Raw genomic sequence first — 17,388 nt, 5'->3', positions numbered from 1 at the left:
CTCCCAACTCCCATCTCCCATCTCTCAACTCCCATCTCCCATCTCCCAACTACCATCTCCTAACTTCCATCTCCCATCTCCCAACTCGCCTCTCCCAATGTCCAACTCTCATCTCCCAACGCCCATCTCCCATCTCCTAACTCCCATCTCCCAACTCCCATCTCCCATCTCCCAACTCCCATCTCCCATCTCTCAACTCCCATCTCCCATCTCCCATCTCTCACCTCCCATCTCCCAACTCCAAGCTCCCATCTACCATCTCCCTACTCCCAACTCCCACCTCCTAACTCTCATCTCCCATCTCCCAACTCCCATCTCTCATCTCCCATCTCCCATCTCCCAACTCCCAACTCCCTTCTCCTAACTCCCATCTCGATTCTCCCAACGCCCTTCTCCCATCACCCTACTCCCATCTCCCAACTCCCAACTCCCATCTCCCAACGCCCATCTACCAATTCCCAACGCCCATATCCCATCTCCCAACTCCCATCTCCCATCTCTCAACTCCCAACGCACATCTCCCATCTCTCACCTCCCATCTCCCAACTCCCAACTCCCATCTTCCAACTCCCATCTCCCAACTCCCATCTCCCATCTCTCAACTCACATCTCGCAACTCCCATCTCTCATCTCCAATCTCCCGTCTCTCTACTCCCATCTCCCAACTCCCATCTCTCATCTCCCATCTCCCAACTCCCATCTCCCAAGTCCCTTCTCCCATCTTCCATCTCCCATCTCCCAACTCGCCTCTCCCAATGTCCAACTCTCATCTCCCAACGCCCATCTCCCATCTCCTAACTCCCATCTCCCAACTCCCATCTCCCATCTCCCAACTCCCATCTCCCATCTCTCAACTCCCATCTCCCACCTCCTAACTCTCATCTCCCATCTCCCAACTCCCATCTCTCATCTCCCATCTCCCATCTCCCAACTCCCAACTCCCTTCTCCTAACTCCCATCTCGATTCTCCCATCTCCCATCTCCCAACGCCCTTCTCCCATCACCCTACTCCCATCTCCCAACTCCCAACTCCCATCTCCCAACGCCCATCTACCAATTCCCAACGCCCATATCCCATCTCCCAACTCCCATCTCCCATCTCTCAACTCCCAACGCCCATCTCCCATCTCTCACCTCCCATCTCCCAACTCCCAACTCCCATCTTCCAACTCCCATCTCCCAACTCCCATCTCCCATCTCTCAACTCACATCTCGCAACTCCCATCTCTCATCTCCAATCTCCCGTCTCTCAACTCCCATCTCCCAACTCCCATCTCTCATCTCCCATCTCCCAACTCCCATCTCCCAAGTCCCTTCTCCCATCTCCCATCTCCCATCTCCCAACTCCCATCTCCCAACTCCCATCTCCATTTCCCAACTTTTCTCTCTTAACTCCCATCTCCCGTCTCCCAACTCGCCTCTCCCAATGTCCAACTCCTATCTCCCAACTCCCATCTCCCATCTCCTAACTCCCATCTCCCAACTCCCATTTCTCATCTCCCAACCCCCCATCTCCCATCTCTCAATTCCCATCTCCCATCTCCCATCTCTCACCTCCCATCTCCCAAATCCCAACTCCCATCTCCCAACTCCCATCTCCCAACTCCCATCACCCATCACTGAACTTCCCTCTCCCAACTCCCATCTCGCAACTCCCATCTCTCATCTCCCATCTCCCAACTCCCAACTCCCAACTCGCAGCTCCCATCTCCCATCTCCAAACTCCCATCTCCCAACTCCCATCTCCCAACTCCCAACTCCCATCTCCCAACTCCCATCTCCCATCTCCTAACTCCCACCTCCCATCTTTCAACTCCCATCTTCTACCTCCCATCTCGCATCTCCCAACTCCCAACTCCCATCTCCCAACTCCCATCTCCCATCACCCATAACCCAACTCCCAACTCCCATCTCCTAACTCCCATCTCCCATCTCTCAACTCACAACTCCCATCTCCCATCTCCCAACTCCCATCTCCCATCTCTCAACTCCCAACTCCCCTCTCCTAACTCCCATCTCCCATCTCACAACTTCCATCTCTCATCTCCCATCTCCAATCTCCCAACTCCCAACTCCCATCTCCTAACTCCCATCTCCCATCTCCCAAGTCCCATCTCCCAACGCCCTTCTCCCATCTCCCAACTCCCATCTCCCAACTCCCAACTCCCATCTCCCAACGCCCATCACTCAACTCCCAACTCCTATCTCCCATCTCCCAACTCCCATCTCCCATCTCTCAACTCCCATCGCCCATGTCCCACCTCTCACCTCCCATCTCCCAAACTCCATTCTCCCACTTATAACTTCCATCTCCCAACTCCCATCTCCCATTTCCCAACTCCCATTTCCAAACTCCCATCTCCCATCTCCCATCTCCCAACTTCCAGCTCCCAACTCCCATCTCCCATCTCCCAACTCCCATCTCGAGCTCCCATCTCCCAATTCCCAAATCCTAACTCCCAACTCCCAACTCCCATCTCCCATCTCCCATCTCCCATCTCCCATCTCCCATCTCCCAACTCCTATCACCCAACTCCCAACTCCCATCTCCCATCTCCCATCTCCCATCTCCCATCTACCAACTCCAAACTCCCATGTCCATTTCCCAACTCCCATCTCCCCACTCCCAACACCCATCTCCCAACTCCCATCTCCCAACTCCCATCTCCCATCTCCCAACTCCCATCTCCCAACTCCCAACTCCCATTTCCCAACTCCCATCTCCCATCTCTCAACTTCCATCTCTCAACTCCCATCTCCCATCTCCCAACTCCCATCTCCCATCTCCGAACGCCCATCTCCCATCTCTCAACTCCCATCTCCCATCTCTCATCTCTCACCTCCCAACTCCCATCTTCCAACTCCCATCTCCCAACTCCCATCTCCCAACTCTCATCTCCCATCTCCCAACTCCCATCTCCCAACTTCCATCTCCTAACTCCCATCTTCCATCTCCAAACTCCCATCTCCCAACTCCCACCTCCCATCTCCCAACTCCCAACTCCCATCTCCCAACTCCCATCTCCCAACTCCCAACTCCCATCTCCCAACTCCCATCTCCCATCTGCTAACTCCCACTCCCATCTCTCAACTCCCATCTCCCAACTCCCATGTCCCATCTCCCATCTCTCAACTCCCATCTCCCAACTCCCATCTCCCATCTCCCAACTCCCATCTCCCATCTCCCATCTCTCAACTCCCAACTCCCATCTCCTAACTCCCATCTCCCATCTCCCAACTCCCATCTCTCATCTCCCATCTCCCATCTCCCAACTCCTAACTCCCATCTCCTAAATCCCATCTCCCAACTCCCAACTCCCATCTCCCAACGCCCTTCTCCCATCTCCCAACTCCCATCTCCCAACTCCCAACTCCCATCTCCCAATGCCCATCACCGAACTCCCAACTCCCATCTCCCATCTCCCAACTCCCAACTCCCATCTCCCAACTTCCATCTCCCAACTCCCATCTCCCAACTCCCATCTCCCATCTCTCAACGCCCATCTCCCAACTTCCATCTCTCATCTCCCAGCTCCCAACTCCCAACTCCCAAGTCCCTTCTCCCATCTCCCATCTCCCAACTCCAAACTCCCAACTCCCAGCTCCCATCTCCCATCTCCCATCTCTCAACTGCCAACTCCCATCTCCCAACTCCCATCTCCAATTCCCAACTTCCATCTTCTAACTCCCATCTCCCATCTCACAACTTTCATCTCCCAATTCCCAACTCCCATCTCCCAACTCCCATCTCCCAAATCCCATCTCCCATCTCCCAACTCCCATCTCCCAACTCCCATCTCCCAACTCCCAACTCCCATCTCCCAAATCCCATCTCCCATCTCCCAACTCCCATCTCCCATCTCCCATCTCCCAACTCCCATCTCCCAACTCCCAACTCCCATCTCCCAACTCCCATCTCCCAAATCCCATCTCCCATCTCCCATCTCCCATCTCCAAACTCCCAACTCCCAACTCCCAACTCCCATCTCCCAACTCCCAGCTCCCATCTCCCAACTCCCAACTACCATCTCCCATATCCTAGCTCCCAACTCCCAAATCCCAGCACCCATCTCCCAACTCCATCTCCCAACTCCCAACTCCCAACTTCCAACTCCCATCTCCATTTCCCAACTCCCATCTCCTAACTCCCATCTCCCAACTCCCATCTCCCATCTCCCATCTCCCAACTCCCAACTCCCAACTCCCAACTCCCATTTCCCAACTCCCATCTCCTATCTCCTAACTCCCATCTCCCATCTCTCAACTTCTATCTCCCAACTCCTATCTCCCATCTCCCAACTCCCATCTCCCATCTCCGAACTCCCATCTCCCATCTCCCATCTCTCACCTCCCAACTCCCATCTCCCAACTCCCATCTCCCAACTCCCCATCTCCCATCTCCCAACTCCCATCTCCTAACTTCCATCTCCTAACTCCCATCTTCCCATCTCCAAACTCCTAACTCCCATCTCCCAACTCCCATCTCCCAACTCCCAACTCCCATCTCCCAACTCCCATCTCCCATCTGCTAACTCCCACTCCCATCTCTCAACTCCCATCTCCCAACTCCCATGTCCCATCTCCCATCTCTCAACTCCCATCTCCCAACTCCCATCTCCCATCTCCCAACTCCCATCTCCCATCTCCCATCTCTCAACTCCCAACTCCCATCTCCTAACTCCCATCTCCCATCTCCCAACTCCCATCTCTCATCTCCCATCTATCCCATCTCCCAACTCCCAACTCCCATCTCCCAACGCCCTTCTCCCATCTCCCAACTCCCATCTCCCAACTCCCAACTCCCATCTCCCAATGCCCATCACCGAACTCCCAACTCCCATCTCCCATCTCCCAACTCCCAACTCCCATCTCCCAACTTCCATCTCCCAACTCCCATCTCCCAATTCCCATCTCCCATCTCTCAACGCCCATCTCCCAACTTCCATCTCTCATCTCCCAGCTCCCAACTCCCAACTCCCAAGTCCCTTCTCCCATCTCCCATCTCCCAACTCCAAACTCCCAACTCCCAGCTCCCATCTCCCATCTCCCATCTCTCAACTGCCAACTCCCATCTCCCAACTCCCATCTCCAATTCCCAACTTCCATCTTCTAACTCCCATCTCCCATCTCACAACTTTCATCTCCCAACTCCCAACTCCCATCTCCCAACTCCCATCTCCCAAATCCCATCTCCCATCTCCCAACTCCCATCTCCCAACTCCCATCTCCCAACTCCCAACTCCCATCTCCCAAATCCCATCTCCCATCTCCCAACTCCCATCTCCCATCTCCCATCTCCCAACTCCCATCTCCCAACTCCCAACTCCCATCTCCCAACTCCCACCTCTGCCATCTCCCAAAATCCATCCTCCATTCTCCCATCTCCCAACTCCCCCCAACTCCCAACTCCCAACTCCCATCTCCCAACTCCCAGCTCCCATCTCCCAACTCCCAACTACCATCTCCCATATCCTAGCTCCCAACTCCCAAATCCCAGCACCCATCTCCCAACTCCCATCTCCCAACTCCCAACTCCCAACTTCCAACTCCCATCTCCATTTCCCAACTCCCATCTCCTAACTCCCATCTCCCAACTCCCATCTCCCATCTCCCATCTCCCAACTCCCAACTCCCAACTCCCAACTCCCATTTCCCAACTCCCATCTCCTATCTCCTAACTCCCATCTCCCATCTCTCAACTTCTATCTCCCAACTCCTATCTCCCATCTCCCAACTCCCATCTCCCATCTCCGAACTCCCATCTCCCATCTCCCATCTCTCACCTCCCAACTCCCATCTCCCAACTCCCATCTCCCAACTCCCATCTCCCATCTCCCAACTCCCATCTCCTAACTTCCATCTCCTAACTCCCATCTTCACTCCACACTCTTCCATCTCCAAACTCCATCTCCCAACTTCCCCACCTCCCAACTCCAACTTCCCATCTCCAACTCCCATCTCCCAACTCCCATCTCCCATCTCCCAATCCCCATCTCCCATCTCCCAACTCCCATCTCCATCTCCCACCCCCATCTCCCAACTCCCCAACATCCCCAACTCCCATCTCCCAACTCCCATCTCCCAAATCCCATCTCCCATTCTCCCATCTCCCAACTCCCAACTCCAACCTTCCAACTCCCAACTCCCATCTCCCAACTCCCAGCCCTCTCCCAACTCCCAACTACCATCTCCCATATCCTAGCTCCCAACTCCCAAATCCCAGCACCCATCTCCCAACTCCCATCTCCCAACTCCCAACTCCCAACTTCCAACTCCCATCTCCATTTCCCAACTCCCATCTCCTAACTCCCATCTCCCAACTCCCATCTCCCATCTCCCATCTCCCAACTCCCAACTCCAACTCCCAACTCCCATTTCCCAACTCCCATCTCCTATCTCCTAACTCCCATCTCCCATCTCTCAACTTCTATCTCCCAACTCCTATCTCCCATCTCCCAACTCCCATCTCCCATCTCCCAACTCCCATCTCCTAACTTCCATCTCCTAACTCCCATCTTCCATCTCCAAACTCCCATCTCCCAACTCCCACCTCCCATCTCCCAACTCCCATCTCCCAACTCCCAACTCCCATCTCCCAACTCCCATCTCCCATCTCCTAACTCCCATCTCCCATCTTTCAACTCCCATCTTCCACCTCCCATCTCCCATCTCCCATCTCCCAACTCCCATCTCCTAACTTCCATCTCCTAACTCCCAACTCCCATCTCCCAACTCCCATCTCCCATCTCCAAAATTCCATCACCCAACTCCCATCTCCCAACTCCCATCTCTCATCTCCCATCTCCCATACCCCAACTCCCAACTCCCATCTCCTAACTCCCATCTCCCATCTCTCAACTCCCAACTCCCAACTCCCATCTCCCATCTCCCAACTCCCATCTCCCATCTCTCCACTCCCAACTCCCCTCTCCTAACTCCCATCTCCCATCTCCCAACTCCCAACTCCCATCTCTCATCTCCCATCTCCCATCTCCCAACTCCCAACTCCCATCTCCTAACTCCCATCTCCCAACTCCCAACTCCCATCTCCCAACGCCCATCACCCAACTCCCAACTCCCATCTCCCATCTCCCAACTCCCATCTCCCATCTCTCAACTCCCATCGCCCATCTCCCATCCCTCACCTCCCATCTCCCAACTCCCAACTCCCATCTCCCAACTCCCATCTCCCAACTCCCATCTCCTAACTCCCATCTCCTAACTTCCATCTCCTAACTCCCATCTTCCATCTCCAAACTCCCATCTCCCAACTCCCACCTCCCATCTCCCAACTCCCATCTCCCAACTCCCAACTCCCATCTCCCAACTCCCATCTCCCATCTCCTAACTCCCATCTCCCATCTTTCAACTCCCATCTTCCACCTCCCATCTCCCATCTCCCAACTCCCAACTCCCATCTCCCAACTCCCATCTCCCATCTCCAAAATTCCATCACCCAACTCCCATCTCCCAACTCCCATCTCTCATCTCCCATCTCCCATACCCCAACTCCCAACTCCCATCTCCTAACTCTCATCTCCCATCTCTCAACTCCCAACTCCCAACTCCCATCTCCCATCTCCCAACTCCCATCTCCCATCTCTCAACTCCCAACTCCCCTCTCCTAACTCCCATCTCCCATCTCCCAACTCCCAACTCCCATCTCTCATCTCCCATCTCCCATCTCCCAACTCCCAACTCCCATCTCCTATCTCCCATCTCCCATCTCCCAACTCCCATCTCCCAACGCCCTTCTCCTATCTCCCAACTCCCATTTCCCAACTCCCAACTCCCATCTCCCAACGCCCATCACCCAACTCCCAACTCCCATCTCCCATCTCCCAACTCCCATCTCCCATCTCTCAACTCCCATCGCCCATCTCCCATCCCTCACCTCCCATCTCCCAACTCCCAACTCCCATCTCCCAACTCCCATCTCCCAACTCCCATCTCCCAACTCCCATCTCCCATCTCTCAACTCCGATCTCCCAACTCCCATCTCTCATCTCCCATCTCCCAACTCCCAACTCCCAAGTCCCTTCTCCCATCTCCCATCTCCCAACTCCCATTTCCCAACTCCCATCTCTCATCTCCCATCTCCCAACTCCAAACTCCCAACTCCCAGCTCCCATCTCCCATTTCTCAGCTGCCAACTCCCATCTCCCAACTCCCATCTCCATTTCCCAACTTCCATCTCCTAACTCCCATCTCCCATCTCACAACTCCCATCTCCCAACTCCCAACTCCCATCTCCCAACTCCCATCTCCCATCTCCTAGCTCCCATGTCCCATCTCACAACTCCCATCTCCCAACTCCCATCTCCCAACTCCTAGCTCCCAACTCCCAACTCCCATCTCCCATCTCCCAACTCCAAGCTCCCAACTCCCATCTCCCATCTCCCAACTCCCAACTCCAATCTCCCATCTCACAACTCCTATCTCCCAACTCCCATCTCCTAACTTCCATCTCCTAACTCCCATCTCCCATCTCCCAACTCCCAACTCCCAACTCCCAACTCCCATCTCCAATCTCCCATCTCCCAACTCCCATCTCCCATCTCCTAACTCCCATCTCCCAATTCCCATCTTCCAACTCCTAGCTCCAAACTCCCAGCTCCCATCTCCCAACTCCCATCTCTCAACTCCCATCTCCCAGTTCCCATTTCCCAATTCCCATCTCCCAATTCTTATCTCCCATCTGCCAGTTCCTAACTCCTAACTCTCAAACTCTCAGCTCCCAACTCTCACACAATGTTGATATTTTATTCCTTCATCTACCCAGTGTTAAGTAATATAGAGGCAAGGTAGGCGGATGGAGTTAAGATACAGATCAGACATCTCACTGAATGGTGAACAGGCTCAAGGGGCTATATTCCAAATAATGGCAGCACACTGCTAGCTGTTGCTCGTCAAAATACTGATAGGAACCATAACTGCCAATGAAGGAAAGATTTTTCCTCTGATTTACTCCTCTCCTGAAGACATTAACTTTTGCTGGCAATCAGTTCCATGTGCGTCACCCACAATCCGATTCCCTGCCTGGACTGCTTTCACTTCTGTGTCAGAAGGTCGTTAGCTCAAGTCCCACTCCAGAAACGCGAGCACATAATCCAGGCTGACACTCGCAGTGCCAGTACTGAGGGAGTGCCTCACTGTCGGAGGTGCTGTCTTTCGGATGAGACGTTAAACCTTCTACCGTCCCAGGTGGACTTAAAAGATCCTGCAGCACTATTTTGAAGAAGAGCAGGCCAGTTCTCCCTGGTGTCCTGGCCAATATATATCCCTCATCTAACATAATTAAAACAGATTATCTGGTCATTATCACATTGCTGTTTGTGGGGCCTTGCTGTGCGCAAATTGGCTGCCCTGTTTCCTACAATAGTGACTGCACTTCAAAAAGTGCTTCATTAACTGTAAAGCGCTTTGGGACGTCCTGAGGTCGTGAAAGGTGCTATATAAATGCAAGTTTTTCCTTCAACTATTGAAGGGGGGCTCGGTCACTGAGGCCAATTCTACCCCCTCCTCTCAAGTCCAGCTGCAAGTGGGATCCGTTACGTAAGTACAGGTAGGGTGGCCAACCCTTCAGGATCGCCCTGGAGTCTCAAGGAATTAAAAATTAATCTCCTCGACACTTCTGCGAGCAATGTGGGAGAAAAACCAGTGGGGCTTTCATTTCATTTTTCATATCAACACTTTTGTTTATTAGTCATAACAAATATTGGTGATGAGGGGGAAAAAAAGGGCTCTTTGACTGGGCGGGGTGGTAGGAGGCTGAAGTCATGTGATCAAAGCTCAAGGATACGTCCAACAATAACAACAAGTTGCATTTATATAGCACCTTTTAACACAGTAAAAACGTTCCAAGGTGCTTCAAGCAGAGACCAGGGATCAAATCTGTACCAAACAGTGCATCATCTGGGTTATGAAGAGAAAGTAAAAGGACACTTTTATGAAGGGGACCCTCCTTTGGCAAGTGCAAGCAGTTCTTTCAATTTCTGATGATTAACAGTAATGATGAAAAACCAAGAAAAATTGCAGTAGTCTTTTTCACTGAACTGTTATTTAGGAAGTCTGTTCAGCAGGCTGGGTTAAGGCCCAGACCTGACACCGATAATAGCAGAGATTTACAACAATAATTACAGAGGCTTCTTCCTTTGCTAATCCAAGAAAATCCTGGAGAAGATTCCTTTCAAGTTATGGCAGTAAATCTTTATTTCTTTTTACCGGGACCCATCAGCGAAAACCATGGAGATCCATGTATCAAGTTACTGAAAATCTGAAGGTACAGATGTACAATATACGGAAGACAGGACAAGTCAGAACAGCTTGGAACTTGAACCCAATGATAAAACGATGAAATATGAACTGAAATTTTGTGAGAAAGAAGCTGGAATGAGATCAAGCCACGACGAGCTCTGGCATTCGCAAAATCAGATTTATCTTCTTCATTTTTCTCTCATTTAACTTTGGCCTAGAAGTGTCTATTTTCAATACTGGTGGATGAATGCTTGGCATATTCATATGGTATTCCTCTATTTCTGTTTCTACAGAGACACAACCCAAATAAAATGAAACAGATACATGTTCGAACATTAACTAGCAAATTCTAGCAATTTTCCTGCTTTAAAAATCTTTAACGTTCTTTGCTTTTTTCCCCCCTCATTGTTATCTTCATCTAGAAACTCCTTCTCATGTTTCAGTTTCTGTTTCTCTCTTGATTATCTCTTCCTTTACAATCCCTTTAATTTGTTTATTACTTTCAATCATTTTCTCTGTTTTCTTTTGCCTCTTTTATTGTCTCATTTATTCTATCTCCAGCTCTATCTTTTTGTTATTTCTCTCTTACTTTCACTGCCTCGCTCCCTTTTATTGTCATTCATTTGGTTTATTTCTCCATCATTGCTATTCCCCTCTCTTTCTATTTTACTGTCCACACAATCTTCCATGTCTCCCCACCATACACAAAATTTCCCTTCCCGTTTCAGCTCCACGTGATACTTCCAGACACGATATCTTCCATCCCATTCCATCTCTATGTCATGTGTCCATTTTTTGGTTTCTCACAAGATACAGGTGAAAAAGAGAAAAAGAAAGACTTGCATTTATATAGCGCTTTTCACCACCACTGGACGTCTCAAAGAGCTTTACAGCCAATGAAGTACTTTTGGAATGTAGTCACTGTTGTAATGTGGGAAACGCAGCAGCCAATTTGCGCACAGCAAGCTCCCACAAACAGCAATGTGATAATGACCGGATAATCTGTTTTTTTGTTATGTTGATTGAGGGATAAATACTGGCCAGAACACCGGGGATAACTCTCCTGCTCTTCTTTAAAATAGTGCGATGGGATCTTTTACGTCTATTTGAGAAGGCAGACGGGGCCTCGGTTTAACATTTCATCCGAAAGACGGCACCTCCGATAGTGCAGCAATCCCTCAGCACTGCACTGGAGTATCAGCCTGGATTTTTGTACTCAAGTTCCTAGAGTGGGATTTGAACTCAGAGGCGAGGGTGCTACCCACTGAACCACAGCTGACAACTTGAAGGAGGCAACTTGGTCCATTTAAAATCATCCATCCAGTTTAAAAAATATATATTCTTAAACTTTCCTACTCTTGTGCCACCTTCCCAGACCTGGCTCCCTTTTAGACAAGCCTACAGCTTCCCTCTGTGCCTCTCTTGGCATTCTCTGAAGGGCCCATCATGGCACTCGTCGCTGTCTCCTCACAAGCAGCAACCCCAATTGTCCCATCCTACTCGCTCACCGACCTTACCGCCCAGCTTGCCCAGGGAGGGCTAACCATGCAAATCTTCTCCCCGTCCAACTCATCCCTCCAAGCAATGACCATGTTTATGCTGGCAGTTGATCAGCCAACGGATGTCCTCTCAAAAACTCCTTGCAGACTGTTGTTCGCTTTCAAACAAGGCCCTTGCCATCCATGACCTTATCGTGGATGACTGCATTGATATCATGGCATTAACGGACACTTGGCTGAGGGATAATGATACACTACCTTTAATCAAAGCCTCCCCTCCCGGTTATACCTTCCACCATTTGCCCCGCCCAGACCGCCGGTGGCAGTGTGGCTCTCATTACCAAATCATACCGTGGTCTGTCCCCTATTCCACCGACACTTTCTCATCTTTTGAACATTTCGCCTTATTACACCCCTCTCTCCTCTCATTCAAAAGTCTCATTCTCTAACGCCCACCCAAGTATAATAAAATCTTTATCACAGATATATCCTCACTGCTTTGCTCCCTCAGCCTATGCGCAGAACGACTTCTCATCCTCGGTGACTTCAACCTCCATCTCAATTCATCATGCTCTCTCTCCTCTGAGTTCATTACCCTCCTGTTCTCCCTTAATCTCTCCCTCCATGTAAATTCCTCAACCCATATTCACGGCCATCCCCTTGACTTTGCAATCTCTTGTGGCCTTGCTATTCCAACAGTGTCAATTAAAGATAAAGCCATCTCTGACCATTTCCTTCTATCGCTCTCGACTCACATTCCCCTTTCACAATAAAAAACCTACTTCCTTCGCGGTGTGCCACAGGGATCGGTGCTGGGACCACAACTGTTTACAATATGCATAGATGACCTGGAAGAGGGGACAGAGTGTAGTGTAACAAAATTTGCAGATGACACAAAGATTAGTGGGAAAGCGGGTTGTGTCGAGGACACAGAGAGGCTGCAAAGAGATTTAAATAGATTAAGTGAATGGGCTAAGGTTTGGCAGATGGAATACAATGTTGGAAAGTGTGAGGTCATCCACCTTGGGAAAAAAAACAGTAAAAGGTAATATAATTTGAATGGGGAGAAATTGCAACATGCTGCGGTGCAGAGGGACCTGGGGGTCCTTGTGCATGAATCCCAAAAAGTTAGTTTGCAGGTGCAGCAGGTAATCAGGAAGGCGAATGGAATGTTGGCCTTCATTGCGAGAGGGATGGAGTACAAAAGCAGGGAGGTCCTGCTGCAACTGTACAGGATATTGGTGAGGCCACACCTGGAGTACTGCGTGCAGTTTTGGTCACCTTACTTAAGGAAGGATATACTAGCTTTGGAGGGGGTACAGAGACGATTCACTTGGCTGATTCCGGAGATGAGGGGGTTACCTTATGATGATAGATTGAGTAGACTGGGTCTTTACTCGTTGGAGTTCAGAAGGATGAGGGGTGATCTTATAGAAACATTTAAAATAATGAAAGGGATAGACAAGATAGAGGCAGAGAGGTTGTTTCCATTGGTTGGGGAGACTAGAACTAGGGGGCACAGCCTCAAAATACGGGGGAGCCAATTTAAAACCGAGTTGAGAAGGAATTTCTTCTCCCAGTGGGTTGTGAATCTGTGGAATTCTCTGCCCAAGGAAGCAGTTGAGGCTAGCTCATTGAATGTATTCAAGTCACAGATAGATAGATTTTTAACTAATAAGGGAATTAAGGGTTATGGGGAGCGGGCGGGTAAGTGGAGCTGAGTCCACAGCCAGATCAGCCATGATCTTGTTGAATGGCAGAGCAGGCTTGAGGGGCTAGATGGCCTACTCCTGTTCCTAATTCTTATGTTCTTATGTTCTTATGTTCCTTCTGCATCCGCCCCTGGAAAAAACTCTCTCCAAACTCTCTTAAAACTGCACTTATCAACTCAAAACTGTCCAACCTTTGGCCCTCTTTTAACAATGATATTTCTACAGCCACCGATCTGCTCAACCACACCCTCACCATCACCTTTGATGCCCTAGTTCCTATTAAAAAGATTACTCTCTCCCATGCTGGCCATTTCTCCTGGTACAGCCCTCTTCTTCACTCCCTCAAGTCAAAAGGGTGCAGACTTAAACGGATATGGCAGACAAATGGTTTAATCATTCATTGCTAGATCTGGCTCGAGCACATAAAACATTATCGGTTCCTACTCTTGTACACAAAAACTGCTCACTATTCCAGGATCATTCTGGATTGCAAAAATAACTCCCGCTACTACTCTCTACTGCTAACTGTCTCTTTAAACCCCTCTCCCCTGTCTCCACCACACACGCCTCCAACAACAAGTGTGAGGAGCTCATGGACTTCTTTGTCTCAAAGATTGAGACTATCCAATCAGCTGCCTCTGCGAGTTCCCTTCCTTCACCTAACCCACAGGGCCAAACTTCATCTGAGCCTCCCACCTGCCCTAGCCCTAAACTCAAACCTTTCTCGAGTTTCTCTTTGATCTCCCCTCTTGATCTCTCCAAACTCATCTTGTCCATGAGACCCAGTTCCTGCTCCCTTGAACCTATTCCCACTAAAAACTGCTGATCACCCAAATTCATTTTTGGCTCCCATGTTAGCCGACATTGTTAACGGTTCTCTCTCCTCAGGTACTGTTCCCCTCTCCTTCAAATCTGCTGTCAATCAGCCCTCTCCTCAAAAAACCAACCCTTGACCCCACTTTGGTTGCTCGCTATCGTCCCATCTCCAACCTCCCTTTTCTGTCCAAATTACTTGAACGTGTTGTCGCCTCCAAAATCCGTGACCATCTTTCCACGAATTCAATGTTTGAATCCTTTCAATCTGGTTTTCGTCCCTGCCACAGTACCGAAACAGCTCTCATCAAAGTCACAAATGACATCCTTTGTGAGTGTGACAAAGGTAAACTATTCCTCCTCGACTTTCTGGACCTGTCTGCAGCCTTTGACACAGTTACCACTCCATCCTCCTCCAACGCCTCTCCACCAACGTCCAGCAAGGTGGGACTGCACTCGCCTGGTTCCATTCTTATCTCTTTAATCGTAGCCAGAAAATCTCCTGCTGTGGCTTCTCTTCCCACTCCTGTATCATTACCTCTGGTGTCCCCCAAGGATCTGTTCCTGGCTCCCTCTTATTTCTCATCTATATGCTGCCCCTTGACGATATCATCCGAAAACACGGAGTCAGTTTCATGTACGCTGACGACAGCCAGCTCTGCCTCTCCATCACTTCTGTCGACCTATGCTTGGTATCTAAATTGTCAGACTGCTTGAACGACATCCAGTAATGGATGAACAGAAATTTTCTCCAATTAAATATTGGGAAGACTGAAGCCATTATCTTTGGTTCCCGCCACAAACTGCATTCCCTAACCACTGACTCCATCCCTCTCCCAAGTTTCAGTCTGAGGGTGAACAAGACTATTTGCAGCCTAGGTGTTATATTTGACCCTGAAATGAGTTTCCAAATACATCCACGGCATCAACCACACAAAACCACCTTTTACCACCTCCATAACATTGACTGCTTCAGCCCCTGCCTCAGCTCATCTGCTGCTGAAACCCTCATCCATGCCTTTGTTACCTCTAGACTTGACTACTCCAACTCACTCCTAGCCGGCCTCCCACATTCCACACTACGTAAGCTTAAGGTCATCCAAAACTCAGCAGCCCGTGTACTAACTCGTACCAAGTCATGATCACCCATCACCACTGTGCTTTCTGACATACGTTGGCTCCCGGTTAAACAATGCCTCGATTTCAAAATTCTCATCCTTGTTTACAAATCACTGCATGGCCTCGCCCCTCCCTATCTCTGTAATCTCCTTCAGTCTCACAACCCCACAAGATGTCTGCGCTCCTTAAATTCTGGCCTCTTGAACATCCCTCATTAAAATTGTTCAACCATCGGTGGCCGTGCCTTCAGCTGTTTGGGCCCTAAGCTCTGGAACATGCTCCCTAAACCTCTCCGCCTCTCTACCTCTCTTTCCTCTTTTACGACGCTCCTTAAAGCCTACCCCTTTAAGTAAGCTTTTGGTCATCTGCCTTAATTTCTTCTTTTGTGGCTCGGTGTCAAATTTATCTGTTTGGTCTTGTAACATTGTTGTGAAGCGCCTTGGGATGTTTTACTATGATAAAAGGCGCTATATAAATAAAAATTATTATTATTCATTCTTTGAATGTGGATGCCACTGGCAAGGCCGGCACTTATTGGCCGCCCATAGTTGCCCTTGAGAAGGTGGGGGTGGGCCTTCTTCTTGAACCACTTCTGTCCATGTGGTGAAGATGCTTCTAAATACTGTTAGGCAGGGAGTTGCAGGACTTTGACCCAGCAATAATGAAGCAACGGCGATATATGTCCAACTCAGCATTGTGTGTGACTTGGAGGGGTGCCTGCTGCTTTTGTTCTTCCAGGTGGTGAAGATAATGAGTTTGCAAGATGACAACCATCACATCACGTAATTACCTTTTCAATGAGTCTAAAGTTTTTTACCCGACCGTTCTGAGTGTTGATTGCTCTTTTGTGTGAAGTTTTCCCTGATACCTGTCTGAAGCTTTCCTGTTACCAGTTTTGCCTATGCCCCTTGTTTTAATAGAAACATAGAAACATAGAAATTTACAGCGCAGAGGGAGGTCATTTCGTCCCATCGTGTCCTTGCCAGTGGACAAAGAGCCGCACGGCCCTCAGTCAGCAGCCCTGAAGGTCACTATGAACGATGAACAATGAACAATGGCGGAAAGGTAAAGAGCACCCAACCAGTCCTCCCCCCACAACTGCGACACCCCTTGCATCGAAACATTCTACACTCCACAATATCCTAGTCGACCTTGAAGCAATGGTCCAGATTAACCTTATTTAAAAGAAAGAAAGACTTGTATTTAGATAGCACCTTTCATGACTTCAGGATGCCCGAAGCGCTTTACAGCCAATGAAGTACTTTTGAAGTGTAGTTGCTATTGTAATGTGAGAAATGCAGCAGCCAATTAAAGCACAGCAAGCTCCCACAAACTGCAATGTGATAAAGACCAGATCATTTGTTCTAGAGCTCCATGCCATTTAAAGTATTGCTTTTTCTTCAGCAGCCTCTGTTTCATTCGGAGATGACCATTTTTTTTCAAACCTTGACATGATGTGTGGTCGGTGTAGCGTGCTTGAGAGGAACAGATGACCTTGGACCTATGGTTCCCAAAGCTCTCCACCACAGGGGATTTGTTGTAAACTAATTGATCGAGATTAGTCAACAATTCCATTCACAATGTAACGTGCGGCTATCAGGATGGTAGAAGGCGAACTAGACGGACCTTGTCCTTAGCTGGAAATCTCAGCGGGTCAGGCAGCATCTGTGGAGAGAAACAGAGTTAGCGCTTCAGGTCTGTGACCCTTCGTCAGAACTGGAAAAGTTCGAGATGTAGCAGATTCTTAAGGAAGTGCAGAGAAAGGGTGAGGAGAGGAAAGAACAAAAGGGAAGGTCTGTGATTGGCTGGATGGCAGGAGAGATTAAATGACAAAAGGGATGATGGGTAAAAATTAGATTTTGTCTCTTAATCTCTTCTGCCTTCCATCCTTGCCCCAAATGCTTCATATTAATTTGAGATGTGGAGCCCCTTTCTCTCAAGCCCATCCCACCCCTTATCTCTCTATAGCCCTCTCTTCCCATCGCCCT

This window comes from Pristiophorus japonicus, chromosome 12 (genome assembly GCF_044704955.1).
Source record: "Pristiophorus japonicus isolate sPriJap1 chromosome 12, sPriJap1.hap1, whole genome shotgun sequence".
NCBI lineage: Eukaryota > Metazoa > Chordata > Chondrichthyes > Pristiophoridae > Pristiophorus > Pristiophorus japonicus.
This window is presented reverse-complemented; position numbering follows the sequence as displayed.